General features: G+C 33.8%; 1 protein-coding gene across 1 annotated transcript in view; it reads left to right on the plus strand.

Annotated features, from left to right (window-relative positions):
• Positions 1-488: 488 nt before the first annotated feature.
• Positions 489-23,959, plus strand: part of LOC145732762 (neuroligin-4, X-linked-like) — a 101,047-nt gene continuing 77,576 nt past the window's right edge. Inside the window, exon 1 of the mRNA XM_081985253.1 lies at positions 489-674. The gene's annotated coding sequence lies outside the window, so the exon portion shown is untranslated. The remainder of the gene's footprint in view (positions 675-23,959) is intronic.

The following is a 23,959-nucleotide window of genomic DNA, read 5'->3' on the forward strand; positions in this document are numbered from 1 at the left end:
AAACCATAAGTTATTCGATTTTTTAAGGTACTTTGAATCCTCCAGGTGTGTTTTCTTATACTAAAACCTGCAGCCAGGCAATTCCAAAACTCTCAACACAAACTTTTAAAGCAGTAAACGGTTTACGAAACAACACTACAAAAGGAGAATCTTAATCGGCATAACGCCGAATGCAATTTCCATTCGGTGCCGTAACTGCAGCTGAAACCGAGACAGTTTCGGCCAAATGACGCCCCAGATAAAAACGCTGCAAATGAAGTTTTACCTCGGTTCGTATTGTGGCCCCGATGGGGGCCCAAAACTTGCTCGGTTCGTGCTGGTACGTTTTTTTTCTCTTTTATCCTCGGCCCCCTTGTGGCGTGCCGGGACGTCATCTTCTTGAGCAACCACCAGAAGGAAGGAGTAAACAAATTCTGCACCAGCAGCGCTACGAAATCGATGCGGTGGCGCTCACGACGCCCTTTCCAGAAACAGTGGCGCGCCGCATGCCGAAGCGTCTGGATGGTACGCGTCGCGACGTCTAGTTTCTTGTAATTTTGGAGACGCGATCCATTAATTTACGAGTTTAGTGACTCGCAAATTGGAATTGTGGTGTTGTTTTGTTAGTTCCTGGTGTTTTATGGTTAATCTGTGATTACACTTTAGAAGATTTTTTTTTAATTGGTAGATAATCGGTAAGTTGATCACTTTTAATCCATAACTTCACTTTATCATAAAATTTGCCAAAAACGAAAATAACTATTTTATTTAAAATTCTTGAGTAATTTACAATTATTCTACTACTTCATTAGTACTTTCATGTATAGTATACCAAAATTTTGTTGTTGAGGTTTGATTGAATAGTCATTGCAGCTTAAATTTTACACCCTAGCTCTTTAAGCGATAAGTTTGTATTATTTTGAGTTTGCTCGTAAATTTAATTCACTAACAACACAAAATTATGGACCTTCCAACACACAGCAAACTTAGACATTTTAATTTAATTATTGACTTGTAGTAAAAGTCTTATTATTACCTTAAATTAAATTGAAAGGTTTTACAGACTTCCATGTTATGAAGCAGTTTAATAAATACAAAAAAGAAACAAAAAAGAGGAACTTTTTGCACTAAAAATCATTAAAAAAGTGTACTTTTTGCACGATTTAATAAAATAGTATATTCTATATTAAGAGCGGAAAGTAGATATTTGCCGCTTGCACATGAAAATTGCAGCTTGAGGCGTAGCCGAATTGCAGCAATCATGTAAAAGCGGCAAAAGTACTTTCGGCTCGAAATATAGACGATATTTTTTCGACGACTGCTGTGGGGTGGAGTAGAAGGACAATTCACATCATTTTCGTAGCTCGAACTCATTGTCACCGATAAATCACTTTGACGGAATGGCTTTATTTCAAACAGGTATGTCAAGCGGTGTTATGAAAAAGTTGGTGAGTAGATTGTTAGTAGAAAGCGAAAACGCTCTAGGACAGAAAATGATTCACTTTCTGTGCACGTGCGGCAAATAACCACTTTCTGCTTTGAAATGGAAGCGTACATGAGGTACTTTCAAAATCAGTAGTCGAAAAAAAATATTATTTGCGGTTAAGCCCCCCATACACGTGCGAACAATTTGCGCAAATTCGGTGTTTGTGCAAACAGTTTGACCGTCTATGGGGCTTGAATGGTTGCGCAAACTGTTTGAGTAAAATCGGTCAGGGTCGAAATAATTTGTACAAATACTCCTTATTTGAGTACTTGTTTGACGTGTATGGTACGGTCGTGCAAACTTTGGGTTAGTCAACTTATGCTTCTAGACACTGTCAGGCAGTTTCTTTTATATTTTGTAGTTGAAAACGTATTGTTTTGGTAATTTTTTTTAGTTTGTTGCTATTTATTTCTCCAATATGGCGAATAAGACAAACAGCGGAAAGCACACTTTTTACTTATTTTTTTTTTAACTATTCGTTTCTCAGCTACTAGGGTCAGAATAATGGCGGCACAGCAATCTGACATGTTCAACGAACAATACCACAAATCGAAATTATGTTTGCGCAATAGGTTGCTACGTGTATGTGCTAGCGTATGAACAAACAGGCGTTTGTTCAAACACCGAATTTGTGTAAATTGTTCGCACGTGTATGGGGGCCTTTAGAGTTCTATACAGTATTTGGTTTTACTCCAATTTTTTAAATTTTTATTGCAGTAATCTGAAGTGATAAATTTTGTATCAGAAAATGGTTTATATAAGTCTTTTTACGAGTCAATTATCTCAATTCCATTAATGACAAAAACTTACATATTTTATCGTTATAGTTACAAGTTATTATCGTCAGAATATCCACACATATTTTGTGATTATTAATAATTTATTTTTTCTTTAGAATATTAATGAAAAATTACTGAAACTAAACTGCGTGCCACCTAAACCAACAAAAAGTAAAATTTTCAAGTAGTCTCCAATTGATCAATAATTGAAAGTGTTGCTTAGGCCAATATCTCGGGACGTTTTTGGCCGTATTCCAATTAACATCCTGTGACTCTAAAAGCAAGGCAGTAGCTTTGAACTGTTATTTTAAATCACGTGTAGGACCCATATTATGTATTGCATAATTTTGAGTCAACTTCCTTGACCAATAGAACTATACAGAGGGTTTAGAGACAGTTAAAGTGAAAGAACAACTTGTGCAACCAATTTCAAGTTTCACTCACTGTCGTTGGACACCCTGTCCTGTAAGGTTTTACCAAATATGGTTAGATAATAATTAGATATATAAATACTGCTAATATAGCTTAATTCAGAACAGATTTAATGTCGTCTTTTTTGGATAAATCAATATTTCTTGAGACATGGGACGTTAATTGGGAAACGCCCAAAAACGTCCCGAGATATTGACCTAAATAACACTTCCTTATGTTAAAACCAAACCAAAAAAAATTATTAAGGACTACTTGAAAATTTAACTTTTTTGCACGCATTTCTTTTATACCCTGTATAAGACAGTTAGAAAGCATTAAAGCAAACGTTTTTTACATCAGTGAAAAGCCCATAAACCAAACCCAATGACAGTTCAAACCGCATTAAAATCTGTTGATTCGTTTTGAACTGACGAGGTTTTAAAAATGACCCAAAAAAATCTGATGAAACATATACAGGGTGGTCCAAATTGATTGTAGGATAATTCAAGAGTGGAAAGTACATAAAAAATAAACTACAAAGTGTCATATAAACTATAGTCGAAAAGTGCCCTCTAGCGGAGCTAGCGAACTGTAAAGGTGAGGCACCAAGACAATTTTTTAAATTTTAATTTCTAAACGAAAAAAGTTACTCAAATGAAATTTGGAATGCATGTTTGCTATGTTGTATATGTTTATTCGGAAACTTTTTCAAATTTTGAAAATAATCCGGACAGCTACGGAAGCCGTTCAAAATGTTTGACAGCTTCAAATTTCTATAAGCTATAATTTTAGGACATTCTGATGTGGCACATGTGATAGCCCATACTTTTTCCCTTTTGAAAAGTTTGTCTTGACATTTCTTTTCATTTTGCATAGTTTTTCAGATACAGTCATTTTTATAAACTTGTGCGTAAATAAAAAAAATCGCTTCTGTTCGGAATATTGAAAAAAATTAAAAATGTTCAAATTGTTACTTCAAAATGGTGACAAATTGGCCAAATTTTATTTGTTTTTATTGATTAGGAATTCAAATTAAAAAAACTTGTTTTTTGGGTATATATTTTAGGGTTTGCTAGCTCTGCTAGGGGGCGCTTTTCGACCATAGTTTATATGACACTTTCGAGTTTGTTTTTTATGGACTTTCTACTCTTTAAGTATGTTACAATCAATTTGGACCACCCTGTATAGTTATAGATTGAACAGACTTGATTTATTTACTAATGTGTTGGTCACCTTGTTGCCAATTCAATCCGGATTGGTTTACAAACCAATGCATGATTGTGGATTTCCTCCAGATGGTTCAATCAACTTGAATTGGACTGAATTACACTATCCGATCAAAATTTCAATCTTGTCCGAACCGAACTCGAATTGGTTATAATTAATTCTACAAAACTTTCAGTTATTCGCTAGTTTTAAACAATTATTTATATAAATTGTATTCACTTTATCTCTATTGCAGTTGTTGATTCCAGGACATTTTCCTATTTCAAAAATAATTTATTCTGTAATGGAAATTGAAATAACATCAAATTAAACCTAGTGATTATTAGATTTATTTGTAATTAATGAAACGTCCAAAGGTTATACTAAATTAAAATAATTATTATTGTGAACCGTTTGGAACTAATAAATTATCGGATGCTTTGTTGGTTGTTAGATAGGATTAGTCTCTGAGACTAATCCTATCATACTTCTGAGTAAGGAGTAATTAATGAAATCATCTGAAGTGTTAACGATAGTGCATAATTTGATAATGCAGTTCAGTGACTTACCAATTTAACTGAAACAATAACCAACTAGGTACGTGAACAGTTTAAATAGCTTCAAATTAATCGCACTTTTTTAATGAGGGGCTGACTGATAACTATACAACTCCTTTGTAGGTTGTCTGGTATCAAAAATTTTACAAACAAAAAACTTTTTTATTATTACCAGCGTCTCCAATTTGGTTCTCTTGTCGACATAGCAATTATGTTAATAAAACGTAATTGCGGTGTACGCGACAAAATGGTTAATTAAATATCGAGTGGTAACACGAAAGTTTACTCCGACAAATCAGAGCACTTGTGACCAAGTTAGGTCCGGGATAAGTAAAGGGAAGAAAAACAATCCTCGAAGGACACGCACGAACGCAGCCTGGCACTTCTCTTTCTCTGAGGACCTCTAAGTTTCTTTTTGTTATTGCCCTTGTAAGTGTTTCTTTGGAGGGGAAAGATGTGATCTATTCGGGGGAGAGTGAGAGATAAAGCAAAAAATGTATCTCAGAGGCACAATACAGTAAACTGAGCTGGAAAAAGTCACTTTAAGTTAATTGTCAAGAGTTGAGATTGTCGCTTTTTTCAGTTGCAGGTAATTCTATTGTGTTTTTGGGAGGAAAAGAAATTGACAGTAAGTGACCTAACAATAACTAAATTGACCTTAATAACTAGTATAGGATCATGTTACAGGGTATTGCATTAGCAAGATCTAATTATCTCTTGTCCATCTGCATTAAGCTGAGTCCATTATCAAAATTCAAGAATTATTAAACGTAACATATTGCTTGTTAAAGTTAATCTTTTCGATTCGTTAAATCCCCCTAAATCTCACATACTGAAGCGTGGACAAAAGCTACGGAAACCAACGAAAATGAACTCTGTTCTCCACGAAATGGAGTCCCCACGACTAAAGCCAAGACAGATTATTGTTTTAAACAACCAACTGCATTGCGATGTTTCCTGTTTAATTAACATTTTGCAGTTAACAACTGCGGTCGCAACTTGAAATAATTAATTCGAGTTGAACGTTTGGCATTAGGGGTGTATTTCGTTTCATCACAATACAAAAACGAATTTAATTTTGTTTGATATTATATATTTTGAAAATGTTGTCTTGTTTATTGACATGTATGTGTTTTAACAATTATTTTTACTAGATACTATACATATAACATATAACTTATCTTGAATTCATAGGAACAGCAGAATAGTCAAGGCAATCCATACCAAAATTCTGGAACTTTCCCAAACTTTATTGAAAAGGGTCGGACCTTAGTGACAGGTCCGAATGCCCGGTAGGGTTTTGCGGTCGAAAACAGATTGATGGGGTCGACAATAATTAAAACAAAGACGCCCGTAATTACTTTCTTAGCAGGAAAGAAGGCGATTCATACGGCATTCCAAAATATCTGGTATGTTGTTCGCATACGAAGCCGGAAGCTTTAAAACGTACTCCTTATTCGCAAATCCGGAAATCCTGACAGGGGAAGCGTTATGCGAAAATCTAATTTCAGCTGGAGATATGGGAAAAAGCGGATTTTCCTGAAGAAGGTGAAACAGGCTTACGCGCGTTCGACTCAAATCGCATTCAAACGGGATAAATTTGCATTTGATTTCGGAACTTTTTCCGTCAAGTAGTTTTTCTTATTTGTTATAAACTTATATTGAGAGGGCGTGGAAAAACATACTCTTAACATAACAACCTACTGCATATTACAACATATCAACTTTATAGTTTACACAACAATAAACAGTTTCAAAATGTTCTTTCAGAGGACAGATGCTTCAGGTTTTGAGCCTTGAATTTTTAAATTAAAGTCATGATTATGCTTTACAGTGATGTAAACAAGTGAAAAATGCGAGAATGAATATACAGTGTGGTCCAAATTGGTGAGGCATGTATTGGGATCTCGAAAACGGTAAGAGCTACAGAGTCGGTTAAATGGAGAAAGTTTTAGAGAATTTTATGTGAAACTTATTTCCGGTTTCCAAATTAAATTATCTTTCTCCGTTTTCCGTAAAATTGGGAAAACGTTAGAGGCTGCATTTTAAACACTCTTTAACAAAGCCAAAGAGAGTTTTGAAACTAACACATTATTAAGGCACTTTTTTACGTAGAACACGATGACGTAATTAGAAAAAATCTATTGTCATTGGTTTCCGAGATATGGATGATAACTTTGTAAATTCTTATGGCCGCCTTCAAGATGGCTTACAAAGTTATCATCAATATTTCGAAAACCAATGACGACAGATTTTTTCTAATTACGTTATTGTGTTCTACGTCAAAAAGTGCCTTAATAATGTCTTAGTTTCAAAACTCTCTTTGGCTTTGTTAAAGAGTGTTTAAAACGGAAAAAGATAATTTAATTTGGAAACCGGAAATAAGTTTCACATAAAATTCTCTAAAACTTTCCCTATTTAACCGACTCTGTAGCTCTTGTGATCCCAATACATGCATCACCAATTTGGACCACACTGTATAGTGAAGGAAATGTAACAACTTAATATTTCCGTTACAGATATTCAACTGTTTTTTACCAATCCTGTAAATGTTACTGTTTGCAAAACACCAATAATAAAAAACATTGTAACAAAATAACATTGTAAAGGTTAATAAAGTTACAATTAGATACTTTTATAAACTAATTTAACTCCTTCCAAGTTTAATTTCCAATAGTTTAGGGTATGTTACACTGGCATTTCATCAATCATCTAACAAATGTGTCCTACAGCGGTAGAGGACTTAAGTATACTAAATTCCGGGTGAATATAAAGGGGTTGTCCGTTAATCCTGCCTCTCGTCCATAATAAATCCCGGAAATTTCGATTGAAAAAACATAGTCCTCGCGTTGAGGGTGTTTGGGATAATCTCTTAATCCGTCCTAGCCTCCGGCACAACATTTTCTTCGATATGTTTCCAATATCACAGTTGGTTTCTATGTATTTCTCGTTTCAGTGTAAATAGACGCCACTGAAAACCGTTTTAGTTTTCTAAATTTAAAACGAACTTAAAGGGCACAGTGAAGAGAGTCGCTGGGTCAGCACTATAATGTATCTTTAAGTGACGCTTTGCCGGCCATAAATGTCGCATTTTAATGCGTTTTAAAAACCGAAAACGGTTCAAGAACGTAAAAATCCGACAACTGAATTTATGGTTAACCTAAAAGGGGTGAAACTTTTGTTATATTGTGCTTCGCCTAAATTAAGGAAGGGGATTAAGTTATTAAGAGTGGGTGTACTCATTGCGGGAGGTTGGTTTCCTTTGTAATTAATACTGAGTAAAAAAATGGTTTTTGGAATTAATATTAACCATGGTTATGAGTCTCTTAACTTCTTATTCAAACACAAATGGTCCCTCTCTTCACTTTGAAAATTAAATAAAATATTTGTATCATAAAGAAACGCTCGTTTCAAGGGGGAAGTGATTAGGACGACTTTCTAAAGCTGCGTCCAACTCAAAGGACAACAGCAAAATCAGAGAGAAAGAGGAAGGTAAATAAGACTTAAGGTCGAAGCTACGAAAATCCAATTCTTTTAAAGGAAAATTCGACAAACTAAAGTTTTTCACCTGTAATGATAAAAATTAGAATAATATTTTGAGATTGATTCAATATATTGAGAATTATTGCAGCACATATTTATCAAATCAATCAAAAAAGTAGCTTTATTGTCGGAAACTTAGTCATTGACAAAGCCCTGTAAACACATACAAAAACAGCAAAAAAAGAACATACATAGTTATTACACTACACATACAATATGAATCACACATAATTACACCTTACAATTATTAAAATAAAAACAAAACAAAAAGCAGCAGTTTCGCTGTATAAGAGAGGAGAAAGAGGATCAAAAACACAAACAGTGCTGCTTGGTCAATTTATAGTAGAACAAGGCGCCTTAAGAACTGGAGTAGAATTCGTCTGGAGAGAGTACGCCCCGTCAAGCAAAAACCTCTCAGCCTCACGCCTAAATCCATGCGCAGATGGCTGGCCTCTCACGTGGAGACGAAGGTTATTGAAAAGTCTCTTGCCACCGTAAATAAGCGACGACTTAATCTTTTCCGTGGGAGGAATGGGAAGCCTCAAAACGAATCTACTGAGCCGGAGCCCTCGGACAACTGACCCCCCAAACTTGCCACGGACAAGACAAATCGTCTCCAAGATGAAAATGCAGCACAAGGTGAGGATATCATGTTCAATGAAGAGGGGTCTACATGAGGCCCTGTATCCAACACGACACAAGCACCTCAATGCTCGCTTCTGCAGGAGAAACACAGAATTGAAGCGGCTTCGAGAACAAACTCCCCAGAAATCTATGCCGTAGCGGAGATGGCAGTCAATCAGTGCATGGTATCTAGCTACCATGCACTCCTAGCTACATGGTAATCCAGATTGCCAGAGATTACCCTCAATGCATGGCAACCCGACGCCAGTCTAGAGCACAGACCGTCCACATGCTCAGCGAATCGAAGCGAGTCGTCAATAATAAGACCAAGAAACTTGTTCATTCCAGGGGCGCACCCTCAACAAAAATCTCCTGCGATGAGCATCCAAAATGGAGGATCCATAGGATCTTGGTCTTATAGAAAAAATAGCATCACTCGTGCCCATCGCTGGCCGGAAGCCAAACTGAGATGGGCTGAGAAACTCATGACGCTCCAGAAACGACATCATCCGCCTCTGGACCAGCTTCTCCAGCACCTTAGACAGTGCCGGAAGCAGGGGCAGGTGCGGTCATCTTGTAAAGAGGATTAACCTGAGCCCTCTTAAGACATGATGGGAAAACTGCCTTAAAAAAGGATGCGCTGATTGCATCGGCGAGAACAGATAAATGTGTCAGGCAGTCAGGCAGCGCAGAAACAACCCTCATAAAAATCCCATCAAATCCGGCACAATTTGACAGTTCATTACACTCGTATATGTCAATATCAAAGCTTTCAACCAATTATCTTGTATATGCTGTCATTCGTGGAGTATTTAACTGGTATTACAAAGTTGCTATACGACGAAGATCCAAACGTTGAAAGATGATTCATACGCAACATGCAGCTACAATCTGCATTTCCTTTCAAACGGCGGATTTCGATAGAAACCCAGTGACCGGATATTACTTTCTGGAATATTCGTCAGATCTCCGCACGAATAATTCTCAAGCCGAGACACTGTAAAACGACTCCGGGCAAATTTTCAACGAAAAGAAAGATACTGAAATACGGAAATTAATTTCAATTCGACTTTTTATTTAGGTGGAAGAACGTGTGTGCGTCCGCATAATCAAGAACCGGACAGAAAAATGGCAATTTTCCGGCAACTTTCAGGCGGAACTTTTCCCAACAACGCTACCGTGTTTGCCGTTTAATTAAAGCATTTAAATATGTTCCATTTAGGAAAAAGCGCTTACGGAATTTTAATGTTTGTTGCAAAAGTGCCTCGAGTAAATCGCATTTTTTCATATCAGATAAAACATAAAACCAACGATCATTAAGTAAGAATAGCTTTAAAAGTGCGGTCATACTCAAATCTCTTTTTTTATCCAGGAAAAAGAAAAAACAGGTTAAATGTAAAACCGCGCATTGCAGCTACGCGATTTGGCACTTTCGCAAATAAGGGAAAAGAAAAATGAGCCTTAGGTAAATTTATCTTACCCTTTCGTGCCGCCCTTTTTATTTCGAATTGAAAGTTTCAACTACTTCAAGCTGTAAACTCCTTAGCGTTCTTTGTGTGTAAAGTCAGTATATCGTACTTTACATTGTTAGGAAACGTTAAATGAAATGTTAACGCTGTAGTTTAATGCACTTTCAAGATATACCTCCTATTGAATACTTTGAAAACTGGTATAGTGTATTACCAATATTGAACTTCTTTTTCCCTTAACTGTGCGAACTTATTGAATTTTCTGAAGTTTAGAAGACTATTCGTTTATATTAGCACTTATACAGTAGCACCAATATAGTACGGACGCGTTTTATAATTGGTGCGCAAAAAAACAATTAATTATTAAACTTGCGCTAACCCTTCATTTGTTTTGTAGCTGTGAAGTGAATGCAATTAAAAAATAATATTTTATTTTCATTCCAAACCCAACCGCAATGCAACACATTCGACACGGAATACAATTCGAATATTTGTTTTCCAAAAAGCTTTCATTAAACAAAAAATCCGATTTAAAACGTCTGTTACATGTTAAATTAGGGTTGTTTTTAAAAACTCTCTCTTTTCAGTATTTATATGCAATAAATAATTTTGAGTTTTTGAAAAAGGAAAAAATCAAAAAAGTAAATTGTACAAACAAATTTATATTTTATTGCTACAATTTTGTTGGTGGAAAAAAAAATTTTAATTAATTTAACTGACCTAAAAACACGATTGACAACATTTTAAAAATTTTATGTGCATTATTGATACGATCTAATCGAGGGGTAGACCGCCGATAATTTTTTGTACACCAAAATGCTTTTTTGCATACAAAATACCTTGAAATGCCTTTTAAATACCTCACAATGCTTCTATTATGGCTCAAAATGCCTCATAGTGATAATGCCTTAAGACTGCCTAAAATGCCTCAAACTGCTGCTGATTATTTAAACTGCGTCAGAATACCTTCAAATGTTTATACATTTGTGGCATTCTTAAATTTAGTTATAAGTCCCCTGGTATTGAGATAATGATAAATCTTGATGAAATCCACCCTTGAAATTAATTTTTTATAGTCACGTGACAGTTTTTAGGTTGGATTAGATAGCATGTCTGCTTTTACAATTTGTACGTGTCTTTTACTTTTGTCAAAATGTCGATCAAAATTAATGATTCAATAAAAATGACTTCTTCAGGTTACGTAACTGTTTTTCCAAATTTTAAAGGCCCAAAAGCTTAAAATTGATTTTTTTAACACATCACGTGACTTTGATTATGCCATTTTAGAGCTTGCAACACTGGCAAAGCCAACTGTCACCTGTCAAAAATAGTCACGTGACTTTAAAATGTAATTTAAATTTTGATTATTTGGTAAATTAAATTTAGACAGTTGTAAAAGCTGAAATTGTAAAATACACGTTACGTGACGTTAATAATACAATTTTGAGTTTGCAACATTGTATAGGCCAGTTGACATTGTCAAAAACAGTCACGTGAACTTCAAAACGCTGTTTAAACTTTAAAAAATAGTAGATTAAATTTAAAAATTTGTTAGAAATTGCAAAATACACGTTAGGTGACGTTGAAAATGCAATTCTGCATATTCTTGCAACACTGTAATGGCCAGTTGACATCTGTCAAAATTAGTCACGTGACCTTTAAAACCTTATTTAAAATTTAAAAATTTGGTAAATTCAATTTAGACTATTTTAGACAGTTGTAAAAGCTAAAATTGCAAAAGACACATCACATGATTTTGATTATGCCATTTTAGAGCTTGCAATACTGGCACGTCACGTGAAATTGCAAATTGCTTTCATATTTTTCAAGACCTCAGATTTTTAATTTTAGCAGTTTTCTCACACGGGAATTACAGGTTTAGTTCGATATATTTTTGTTAAAAATTCCTCCAGGGCGTTTTAAGCACATCCATGTAGATTTAGTAGGTTCTCTGTTTGGGAGATTACAGTTAGATTTTAACTATAATCAAAGGATGTACTAGATAAACATACTTCTTACTTTTTAAAGAAGCAGTACTACTTTTTCATGGTAACGAGTTTTATACCTTTTTTGTTTCACCTCCCAAAAAGACATAAATGGTTGTTTTAAAAACCTAATTTGTTTAGCTTCCTTATACACATTAAAAATAAATGTACTAGGATTTCCATTAATAAAAAATATTGTCTAATAATCTTATGGTTTATATTTGCAAACCAAATATTTACCTTTTGAGTTTTTTCTTCTCTTATTTTAGTAATCCCTTGAGTAAAAATCGGGAACAAAGTCTACATTGTCTACTAAGGGACGAAGCATAAAGGTCGGTATTTGACAAACAAATATTATTCAATCCTTGGGTTAGCTAACGTTTTTATTTAAAGTCATAAAAAAGGTACAAACCTTTAGATAATCGGGTAGACATAATTAAGTGAAGTCCGTTAATCACAATTATCACGGCTGGTGCTGAAATGCCCGCGGAATGCAAAACTCGTCGGAGAAAATAAATATAAAATATCTGTTTGCAGCGCTTAAAAGGGCTCGGTAATAAGAGAAATTTCCAGGTGAAACGTTTTAATATTCGAAATATGTATTTATTACTCGGGCAATTAGACACCGGCAGTTTGCTGCGCGGAAATGATAAAAGAGCGCGGTTTAAAATCGTTGCCTAATCCCGAAAATATGCTCGATGTCGTCGGTTTTATTTGGGGTCATAAAGTGTCCGAAGAGGTCTCGAATTAACCCGAAAATGTGAAATTTCCTGTGGTGGACTACGCGATAGAGAAACCCTTATAAATAACGAATATCTACGAGGTGAGGTTGGGAAGTTAACGGTCAATTCACGAAAGTGCGGAACCGTAAAATTTTATTACATCGGATGTTTGTGAAGGCCAAATTTAATTCAGCTGAATACAAATTGGGATCGATAATTAAATTTTATTAGCAGGAAAACAACGCTCTTTTGATTTCCGTTTAAAATAAAGTATTAAAACTCCCAACCCTAATCGATCTATTATGCCACTTTTTTCTTTAAAGTGATGACACTATTTACTCATATTTGAATAGAACTGAAAACAATATGAAACACGTATTTTTTAAATTATTAACATATTTTCAAAGTCCTGTAAATTACCAAAATACATTTTTTTTTGTCAATAAACTATTACTCTCCGACATTTCAGATTAAACTTTGTATTGAAATGCAGTTTTACGTTATGTGAGATGAGCTCATTGCTCGTGATCACGCATATCTCTCTGAGATTAACTAATATACGAGCAATCTGTGTTAGGATTTAGATAACTGCACGTACCCTGCACTGGATATTAATTCTAGACCAATCACGTTTTTAAACTAAACTGCAAATAGTTGAGAAAATGCAGTTTAGTGTACGATCTTTACCAATCCAATAGTCGATTGTTGGCAAACGACAATAGAAAGAAACGTGATCCGGGGGAGTGATTCTGCACCCCTTTATAAACTTCGAGTCGGGTAACAATGTGTCGGTCGTTATCGGCGACATATTGGATTTGTCCTGATCCCCGCCATTGCACCCAAAACGCTGTTTACGAGAGAAAGACGTAAAATATATACTGTTGGGTTATGACAGCCATAAAGTGTGTCCGCAAGATGAACGGTGTGTCGTATACAACGCGGTTGTGGATGTTATAGGGAGGAAGGTTTGGGTGATTTATGGTAGAAAAAAATGTTTTTTTTACTAACGTTATTTGAGTGTTAAAAGGGGGAATTCCTTCTTAAAAATTGGAGGTTGAGTTGGGGTAAAGTTTAATCCTAACTATACCTGCTCAACGATGTTTGAAGTTGTTTCATTACTTGCTATTATACTATAAATTTTCAACAGCAATTTCAGTCGATATAGTTTCTCGTTATTCCCGGAACTTCAATAATTATAGTTTGTTGCGAATAATGAGAAACTAATATCGTCAATTCCATTCCTATTTCAAACTAATGGGCGTAATCATTATAACAACATTTTTCAGTGGCAAGAACTAACTTTTCTACTCTTAATTCCGAGTGCACACCCATAAATCTTCCACTTACCAGAATGTTTAAGTCAAAAAGTCCCACTAGGGGGCACGGCAAGGTAACGTACAAGTCTCCCAAGCCATAATTCCGTTGTTTAACATCTGGCGCACGTTCGCATGACGCCAATTGCATAACAACGGTCCTGCAGTTCTTCCTGTACCGAACAATTTACACCGACAATGAGTAATGGCTTGTTTGTACAGATTTTCGTTTATTTATTTACTTTTCAGTTTCCGCAATGCTAAAGTTTACGTAACAAATGCTCGAACACATTTTACAACTGCAAAGGCTCCAAAAAGTAGTTGTTTTACGTAAAGTAGAAAAACCTTTATGACATGGCAATTATTTCAAACTTAGTTCAATTTAGGATAGAGTTTCTTATATTGTGTTTTATGGTTATTTAACCTTGGAGTTGCATAATCCCCAAGAACCCCTAAAGAACATAGTGTACCATATTGCAAAATTGGTAAATTACAAATTATTCAAAATAAAGCATTGCGCAACATTTTACAATGTAAAAAATAAATAAAAAGCAAACAATTATTTTTTTTTTAATAAAAAAAATTAATAAATTTAAATTTTATTTTTTTTTTTAATTTAAATTTTAGCACTTTTTTTATTTATTTTGTTTAAGCAATAAATAATTATAATAATAATTCTATGTGGATTTTTTTATATTTTATTTTAATTTGTGTGATTAAATTACCCTGTAAATTTCTCTCACAATTGGTTATTGCAAACCTTCTTTCTGACAGTCTGTTATACGTAAATTCAATAAGGTAAACCGTTTTTTCTTCAATTCAATTTTAAACACTCGTTGTGGGATTTAAAACCCACAAATTCTTCCAATTACTCCTTTTACGTTTGAAAAAAAAGGACGAGTACTTAAATCAGCGGAGCCCCATTAAAACTGAAGACTTTTTTATGATTGTCTTGGCAGTGACTCTGTCAAATTAAAATTTCTTTCCCATGGGAAACATTTTCGTTTTTTTTTGCCAAAAAACCGGCCCCGGACAATCCGAACGAGGGTTATCAGATCAAAGAGGTAAAATTGCCTAGAAATTGGAGTTTTGAATCTAATTCTGCGAACAGGTAATGTCGAGATTGTAATCTCGGTAAAAGAAATTCCTGAAATAGAATTTTCCCTGTTATTTTTTTCGGGTTGAAAAATTGAGAATTACTCTTGGTTTGGACGGGTTTATTCCGGACTTAAATGGAAGATTGAAAGAGAAGAGAATCTCCATTAAATTGTCTGATTTTGTAGCCTAATATCTAGCATAGTTTTGCAATTGTTACTGGCACTTAACAGGCATTATAAATGGTAAAACTGAACAGTCACTTTTAAATTTTATGGCACGTTTTAGCTTTTTACTGGAAATTTTTATTTTATGTTCCTTTTATTGATGGACATTCGTAATTAAACGTTGCTGTAATGCATTGGTAGTATTACTAAATGCTTTTTAAGTGAATTAATATACAGGATGATCGTTTTTTAGAGTTTTAAGCTTAAAAATTGCAAGTTACAACTACTAGCCGGAATACAATGAAAGAAACATTTACCTTCAGTGGCCTGATATTGCAAACTTACCAGTTATTCTGACCTACTAACTTTGCAGCAATTTCCAAACGGGTAAAAAGTAAACATTTTATTTTTCGGTGTATGAAAGTGCATACGCAGGTGGAATATGCAACGAACCTTCGGACCGACTCGACCGTGTGAATACCGAAGGGCAAAATCAATTTTTCCGATCCAGCAAAATTGAGTAACTAAATAAAAAGAATAACGCCCGGAAAGCGTTTTCTATTTTCTCGACGACAATATTTTAAAATTACGACCATAAAAGCAAATTGGGACATAAAGTGTAGACAAAGACGCGGAGAGACCCGGATTAAACAGTGCGATTTCATCGATTTTATTACGGTTCGGATTTAGACGTGTTTCTGTATTTTCAGCCAACAGAATTACCCTCACGAAATATTTCGGAATAAATTTGGACAATCTGGATAATCATAGATTCAAATCGGTGGTACAGTGTTTAAAACGAGTCTGTTAATCCTTTTAAGTTAACTCGGTCTGTTATTCAACCACTAGAAGTTATTAGCATTGTTTTTTGCTGGTTTTCAGTATATTTCTTATTAATTTTATGTAAGTAGCAAAGTTATTTCATTTCTTTCTATTACATCCATAAATCATAATTTTTGCGATTGACGATTTTGTAGATTTTTTATCCTTTTTCTAATGGCGTTTTAGTCAAATCTATAAGAGTTCAAATAAAAAAGTTACAATCATTCAAAAATTGTAAAAAATCCATTTTTACAAAAAGTGCAATATTGGCAATTTTTATTTTGCTCCAGGAAGTTTCCAATGCACAGCAAAGGGCATATTTCTACCAAAGGACCTTAAATTAAGTAAAATAAGTACAAAAAAAGTTAAAAGTGCTACTTTTTGAAATTCAATATCTCGGTAACATGAAGAGCTTGAAAAACCAGTTTTGGTTCATTTTGTAGTTTTTTTATCCTTTTTCTAATGGCGTTTTAGTGAAATTTATAAGAGTTCAAATAAAAAAGTTACAATCATTCAAAAATTGAAAAAATTATCTGTTTACAAAAAGTGCAATATTGGCATTTTTTTATTTTGCTCCAAGAAGGTTCCAATGCACAGCATATAGCATATTTATATCAAAAGATCTTATATTTAGTGAAATAAGTACAAAAAAGCACTTTTTTCATTTTTAATGATGGAGATCAAGCCATTTATTAGGGCTACGGCTTTTTGTCCAAAAAAGGGGCTTATCGCCATTTCCCATTTGAATACATCAGACCTGACGTAGGTGCACCAAAGGTGTTGAGATAACGTTAACGTTGAGTGATTGACAGGTGAAAATTTGTACGTGGCTTATCGGGGCTGTAAAAGATCCGTTCTTTTGCAACAAAGTTACAGAAAAGTAATAAATGGTTGTTTCTTTTCTCGCTGGAAAAAAGTCCGTATTGGCAAAGGGACGAAACGGGACCAGAGTAAACTAGCGCCAAAGTGCAACGTAAATTTACATTTTCTGATTACGTAGGTAGTGTATGTTGTTTGTCAGCGTCAGCAACGATGATTAAGCGCCATGTTTATTCATGGAGATTTTTAAAGCAGCTTAAAAAACGGTACCATTTCACTTTATTCGTTTGTGTATTAAGGTTTGATTAAAAAAAAGACGTATTTCATTCACTTTTCACAGTCTGGTGTGGCAACCAGGGAATTAACGCTAAATCCGATAATAAATTAAGCCCAAATAACTCTTTGGATATCAAACATATTATTTCAATTAATCCTTGTGTTTGTACTATAAATGTATCAAGCTAATTCCAGAAATAATTTTCCGATAAATTAATATTTTATTATAATAGGGTATTTACTGAAATATGATTAATATTTAACTGATATTAGTAAAATATTTACAAAAAGAGTTCTTTAGTATTTGAAACGTATTTTCCCAATTGAATGCGATCACGAAATTAGTTTATTTAATTGAATTTTGTTCTAAATGGAAGTGAACGAAAGAAGGAAGTTTTACGTCACTGTCGAGTGGATTTTAACCGGTCCGACAGTTGTCACGTGACCATTGAACTGTCAGCAACTGTCACGTGACGTCACAACTTTAAAAGGTTATTAATACAACTCAAAGTGACAGGATTAAATTCAGTTTCACAGTTTTACGTCAGTGTCGAGTGAATTGAACCGTTCCGACAGTTGTCACGTGACTATTGACGTGATGTTACTACCAATTCGATGGCTAATTTAAACCAAGTGGCAGGATTAAATTAAATTGAAAATTTGACATTTTTAGTCCCCAATACAATTTTAATTTACACATTTGAGAATACTGTTTTTTCTTGGTTTTTGTGTTTTGTTATATCAAACAACCTTTTTAAAGTAAGTAATGAAGAATAAACTATTTTATATCTCAAATACGTATAAATTGACTTTTTTTATTCTTTAAACTCATTCTTAAAATATAAAAATAACTTTCTTATAAACACAGGTAAATTTTTACTTTTATATCTCAAAATGCTTAAAAGTTATATTTTATTACAAACAAATTAACTTTGGCAATTTAAAAAATATGAATTTTTTGGATCTGAATTTTAGACAGTCTGTATAATTGTAATCCCAGAAAAGGGCAGAACATTTTTCAAAATATGAGGTTTATATCTTTCATAAGCATGGCAATTTAATATTTGTTCTTCAAATGGAACATTTTTAATTGAAGATCGAATATCTCCAAAACGATTATACCTAGGTATGGGACATTATATACAAAATGTTTCCGAAATAGCAAAAAGAATCCAAAAATGGATGTTTTATTTAAAATAAAAAATTTTAAACATTACCTCCGATTAGACTTTCGACAGAAAGTTGAAAATATTTTTAAATATTTGATCCTAATAAACTGTTAATGAACGGTTTGGGTGGCTAATCCTGAATATTGGGAAAACTGAAATAACATAAATATGTAATAACTAAAAATCAATATTAAATATTGATATACTTAGTTTAGATGATTAATAATACTAATTATTAATGGAATGGTCTTTCAGTAAATGGTTAAATTTGGTTGTTTTGTGTTTGGTTTTTACACGTATTTACTCTTACCGTCAAAAGAATTTTGATACTAAAAAGCGCGTAAAATATTTTGTTTGATTAGACCTACCATAGGGGAAAGAGCGTAAAATGTTATTACCGTTGGAAAATTGGAACATAAAGTTAAAAAACTTTCAGGTAGGATTACCCCCCCTAATAACGTTTTCCTCAAAGTGAAAAGCTTTTAACTGAAAATTGAATTTTGCCGCGTTGTTTCGACAAGCTCGCAATGGGAGGTAAACTCGTTCTTGGACAAAGTATATTTTTAGACTCGCCAAACATACATTTTCGGATATAAAATTTTCAGCAGCCGTAACTCAAACGACGCGATTTTTTGCTCGATTTTCCGCAAATCGGGATAGTTAATGGCCTTTCCCGGGGGGACTCGTATAAATGGACGCCATTTTATTTTATTTATGCCAACGAAATCTGGATATTTACGTTCCTCCAACTGTCCCGGATGGATTCTCCGATGTAAATGGTGCGGCCTTATTACAAAGTTTTGCGGATAACCGAGAATATTCTGAGCATTTCCCGTCAGCATTTGTCACACCTTTTTTGTCTTCGCTTCTTAAGCAGTACGCAGAAAAATTAAAAGGCGTGGAATATGTTTTGTAAGACTATAAATATTGTTTTAGCACGGGAAAAACCAAATTTTGACTCCTCATAAAAAATTTCTTAGAGAGGGGAGAAAGCGTAGCTTCCGATAATAAGAGTATAACGATAAGAGACGGGGAAGGAGCTATGAACTTTTGCCAAGAATTATTGTTTGCTTTTAAGCGGAAAGATATGTTTTTGTCCCCCCGGCATCCCTACGTCCCGTGAAACTTTCTGTGGAAAATTTGGCAACAATTTTGGTGAGTTGGCGTTGTTGCCGCCTACCCTACCTTCTCAGAAAAAAAAAAATTAACCAAAAAAATTGTCTGTAACGCAATTCTTCTTTCAGTTCCGTCATCCGCCGGATCCGGCCTCATATTTCAGGGAAAAGGGAAAAAGAAGGATTGGCGAAAAACTAATTAGTTGAATCGTTCGCGGTCCACCGGTCACGAAAAGAGGTTCAAGGGATAATGGAATTATGAATCATTCCACCATGTGGGTTGATTCATCAATTTCGGAGGCGTTATTAATAATAAATATAAGGATCGACTTTCCTTTTTCAGGCTACAGTTCCTCCATATCAATAGAAAATTAGAAATGTATAACCAAAATTTATATGAGATAGTTAATATAAAACTTTTTTTTTTTCATCCGATTTGATTGTTTTTTTTTTGAAGAATGAAAAGTAGAACAGCATAATTTCAAATTGTTGATTTAGGCTCGTTCTCTTCAAACTTTCCCAGAACTAACGCACATATTTATGGTTTCAGGATTTTTGAAGAATCAGCTGCCTGTCACTCTCTACAAGGGAACAGTAAATCCTAATAAAGGGAAAAACCCCAGAGATTAGATCTTTTCATGGACACAGACCGTAAAATGGCGTGGCAATTTTTTCTGGCTCTTTTATATGACAAATCATGAGAGAACCTGACTTTTTTTCCACTTTTTAACTTAATAATTGAATGTAACAAAGTCACTCTGGGCACTCTGTTATGTAAAAGTCCACACACCAATATTTTTTTTTATTTAGCGCTAATTTTGTTGGGTAACTATTTAGTTTTTAAACGTTCCTAGTGAAAACATGAAAAGTCATAATTGAAAGTGCATCTTTCTCTATTTTATATTAAGGTCTTAATAGGACTGTATATTCTTCTCCATTAAAGTTTGGATTTTATTTTCCACCATATTGGATAACTGGTATTGAAGGAATTAACAAGTGGTAATACCAACAAACCTAACCTAATTATAAAAAAAACAATACAGATTTTCTAGCACAATTTTTATTCAACCTTCGACATTCTTAATAGAGAAGAAAAGATTGTTGAATACCATCTAATTCGATATTAATCTCTGTCGTCCCGAGCGGCCCCTTAAATCAAAACCTTCTGCCTTAAGCCATTTTTCGTGAATAGAACCGTGAAATATAGCCGTCCCGTTCTGGGATAGATCAGTAAATTATCGTCCCCGGCTAATGTGAATAGAATAGAGTGAAAACGCTTATTTTTCTTGGCATCGACGACACGACACGTAATATAAGTTGCGAAATTTTGCAATTTCTGCAAAACAATTCAGCTTAGCCAGTTTTTCTAGTAACGGGCTTGAAACTAAAGCCTTCCTGTGCACAAACATACCGCAGCAAAACTGTGGTTTCCAGAAAGTAAAAGGGGCCAACATGGCAAGACTGTAAGGGTTAACTAGACTATGCTTGCGGTTTGGAACCCTAACCCTGCAGATAATTGGGTTGCTGGGGGCCGAAACTCCCCGTTTAAATCTTTAAAGGATCACCAAACACGTTACATATTGCAACTGTCTTGCTAAAACGTTTATTTATGGACCGAATATGGTATTGCCAAGGTAATTTCACGGGCAAAACAAATGTAGAAACTGTCAACCCATAAAATATGCGGTTGCACTGAACTAATCTTGAAAGGTTATTTGTCTGTCATGTGCGAGAACACACTGGAAAAGGACGTTTTGTCACAAAAAAAACCACACGTAACAGGAACAACAATGGAACAAAGTTTACATTTTCAAAACTTTTCGCTTCGCGCAAAAACCTCCCGGATTTAGTCGGATAAGAGATGTTCGAGCGACCATGCCAAGAATGTCCAGGAATTTCTGTTTTCAGGCTGTTTAACCGGATTACGATTCGGTTTTTTGCTGGTTTTATTGTCTATTTATAATCGTTTAGGGATTTGTACTGTTCGTAAGTTGGACAGAGTTGATCTGCACGTAGTCAATTATGCAATTCCATAACTGCTCAACGCACACTCATTTTTATTAAATTTGCACGGGGTATAACAAAAATTTTTGTAGTGCATAAGGACATTAATTTGGTTAATTCAAAATTAATTAATTAATCTCAAAATAAATGGTAAAAAACATTATTACATTAAAAATTAATTAAAATTAAAAATGGTAATACTGACAAAACAAACAAGCTTTTCTACTCCAACAGGCAGATTTACTATTTTTCCTTAAACAGTTTATTAAAGAATGAATTAATTGCTAGTTGCAGCTAATTGAATGGATAGAGACAATTTACGAGCGAAAATTATGTCATTTGAATTGACAGTTGACATTAAAGCATTGCATTTTACCTCGTCATTGTAGCATTTCTTCTATCTAACATGAAAAATATAAATTTATTAGTCGTCTTTGCAAACATTTTACGGTCTTTAAAACTCAAAAAATAACCGAGATAAAGAATTTTGTACATTTTGAATATGATTTAAAAAAATAGTAAAAACAAGTGGAATATCTCGGAAACGGTTAGAGTAACGGACTTTCTGTTAGGTTAGGTTAGCTTAACATTTCTATTTTATTAAAACAACAAATAGTTGAGGGAATTCCATCTTATCCTTTACTTACCTACTTACCTACGTTTTTTCAAGTTTAAGGTGAAATTACGCTTAGTAGCTTAGGAAATTGTTGTCAAGTATCTTAAAAAACATATTGTGGTCCAGTTTTAAGTGTCAATAATTCACCATTCAATAGCCAAGCAAAAAATAAGTTGACTTGCATTATGCCATTTTTCTGAAAAACGTTTCCTAAGGAACTTACAGTCCTTCAAATTTCAATTTAAAAAATCGTTTTATAGTGTAAAACTGAACATTCAAGACTTGTGAGAGTCCAAATTTATACCGAATAGTCTAAAAACTTGCTATTTACTACTAGGAATAGTCTTATAATTTGTTTTCTCAAACTGCCATCCTGGTTGAGTGTCTGAAACTGGATTTCAAGAACTAAAAACAGTCCGGAAATCAAGACAAAGATTGTATTGTGCATGAAACTCATTTTTTACTTCTAAAGATAATCTAAAAGTTAACTTTTAAAGCTAGAACTGACTTTACTAGAACTAAAGAGAGTCCAAAAGTCTATTTTCAGGACTTCAATTGGTGTACAGCTCAATTTTCTGGACTGGAACAAGTCTAGAAGTAAATTAAATTTTCGAACTATTTCATTTCTAAAAATTAGTTCTCAAGACTAATATCGTAGCATTTGATACCAACATTTTTTACTTTTATTACTGAAGAAACTTGACTTTTCGAAATAGTCATAAACTCGATTTTTCAGTCTTTAAAAGCACTAAAAACAGTCTGAATTTCTTAAAGATGCTACAATTTATTGCACCTATGATGAGTGTAGAAGTCAATTTAATACTGAAGAAGCTTGAAATAACATTTTCAAGACTGTGGACAGTGTACAAATTGGCTTTTAGACCTGATAAGTCAAAAACGTGTAAAGATAGTCTTGAAACTCAATTTGAGGTACTGAAAACCGCCTTAAAGCACTAAAAACAATCTAGATTTTTAAGAAATACTCGAATTTTTAGCACTGAGGTGTCTAGAAGTCGATTGAATAGTGACAAAGCTTGGAATGCCATTTTAAGTCTATGAAGAATGTAAAAATTGTTTTTAAGTTTGCTGTGTCAATAACTTGGTAAAGATAGTCTTGAAACTCGATTTTCCAAGCTGAAAGCAGTTTTGAAACACTAAAAATAGTCCAAAATTCTGAGAAAATTAAAAGCAAAGTTAAAAGCAAGAAAAGTTAGTTTTCAAGACAATTTTCATGAATCTGATGTCAATGTCCTCTATCTAAGACTATTTTCAAAACTAAAATATTGAAATTTGTCTTAAAATTATGAAAACTTACTTCAAATGCAAATTTTAAGCTTCTGATGTTACTGTTCATTAGTTCATAGTCACTTTTTGGTGTTGAAGTCAATTTTTAACGTTTAAATGTATGAATTTGTAGTAAAAAATTCTAGAAAAAGTAGTTTTTTATGTCTACAAGTACAAATCAATTTTCAATATTAAAGTCTCTCAATTTGCATGAAAACTGGTTACAAACACAATTTTTAAGCTTCTGAAATTAATTTTTATCTTTTCTCAGTCAATTTTCAAAACTAAAGTCTTTCAGTTTGTCTGGAAACTATGAAAACAGCGCTACAATTAAATTTTTTAAGCTTCTTACGTGAATTTTCTGTTTCCAAGACAGGTTTTAAGTTGGATTGGGTTAGTTTTGGGTCTTTGAACGTAATAACTGAGTTATCTCGTAAAATAAGTTTCAAATCAGAATTTTATAAGAGATAATTTCTTTTTCATCGTGAACAATGAAATTAAAAAAAAAACGTAATTTT

The sequence above is a fragment of the Ips typographus genome, linkage group LG8, assembly GCF_016097725.1.
Source record: "Ips typographus isolate SLU linkage group LG8, UJ_Ityp_2.0, whole genome shotgun sequence".
In the NCBI taxonomy this organism is placed as follows: Eukaryota; Metazoa; Arthropoda; class Insecta; order Coleoptera; family Curculionidae; genus Ips; species Ips typographus.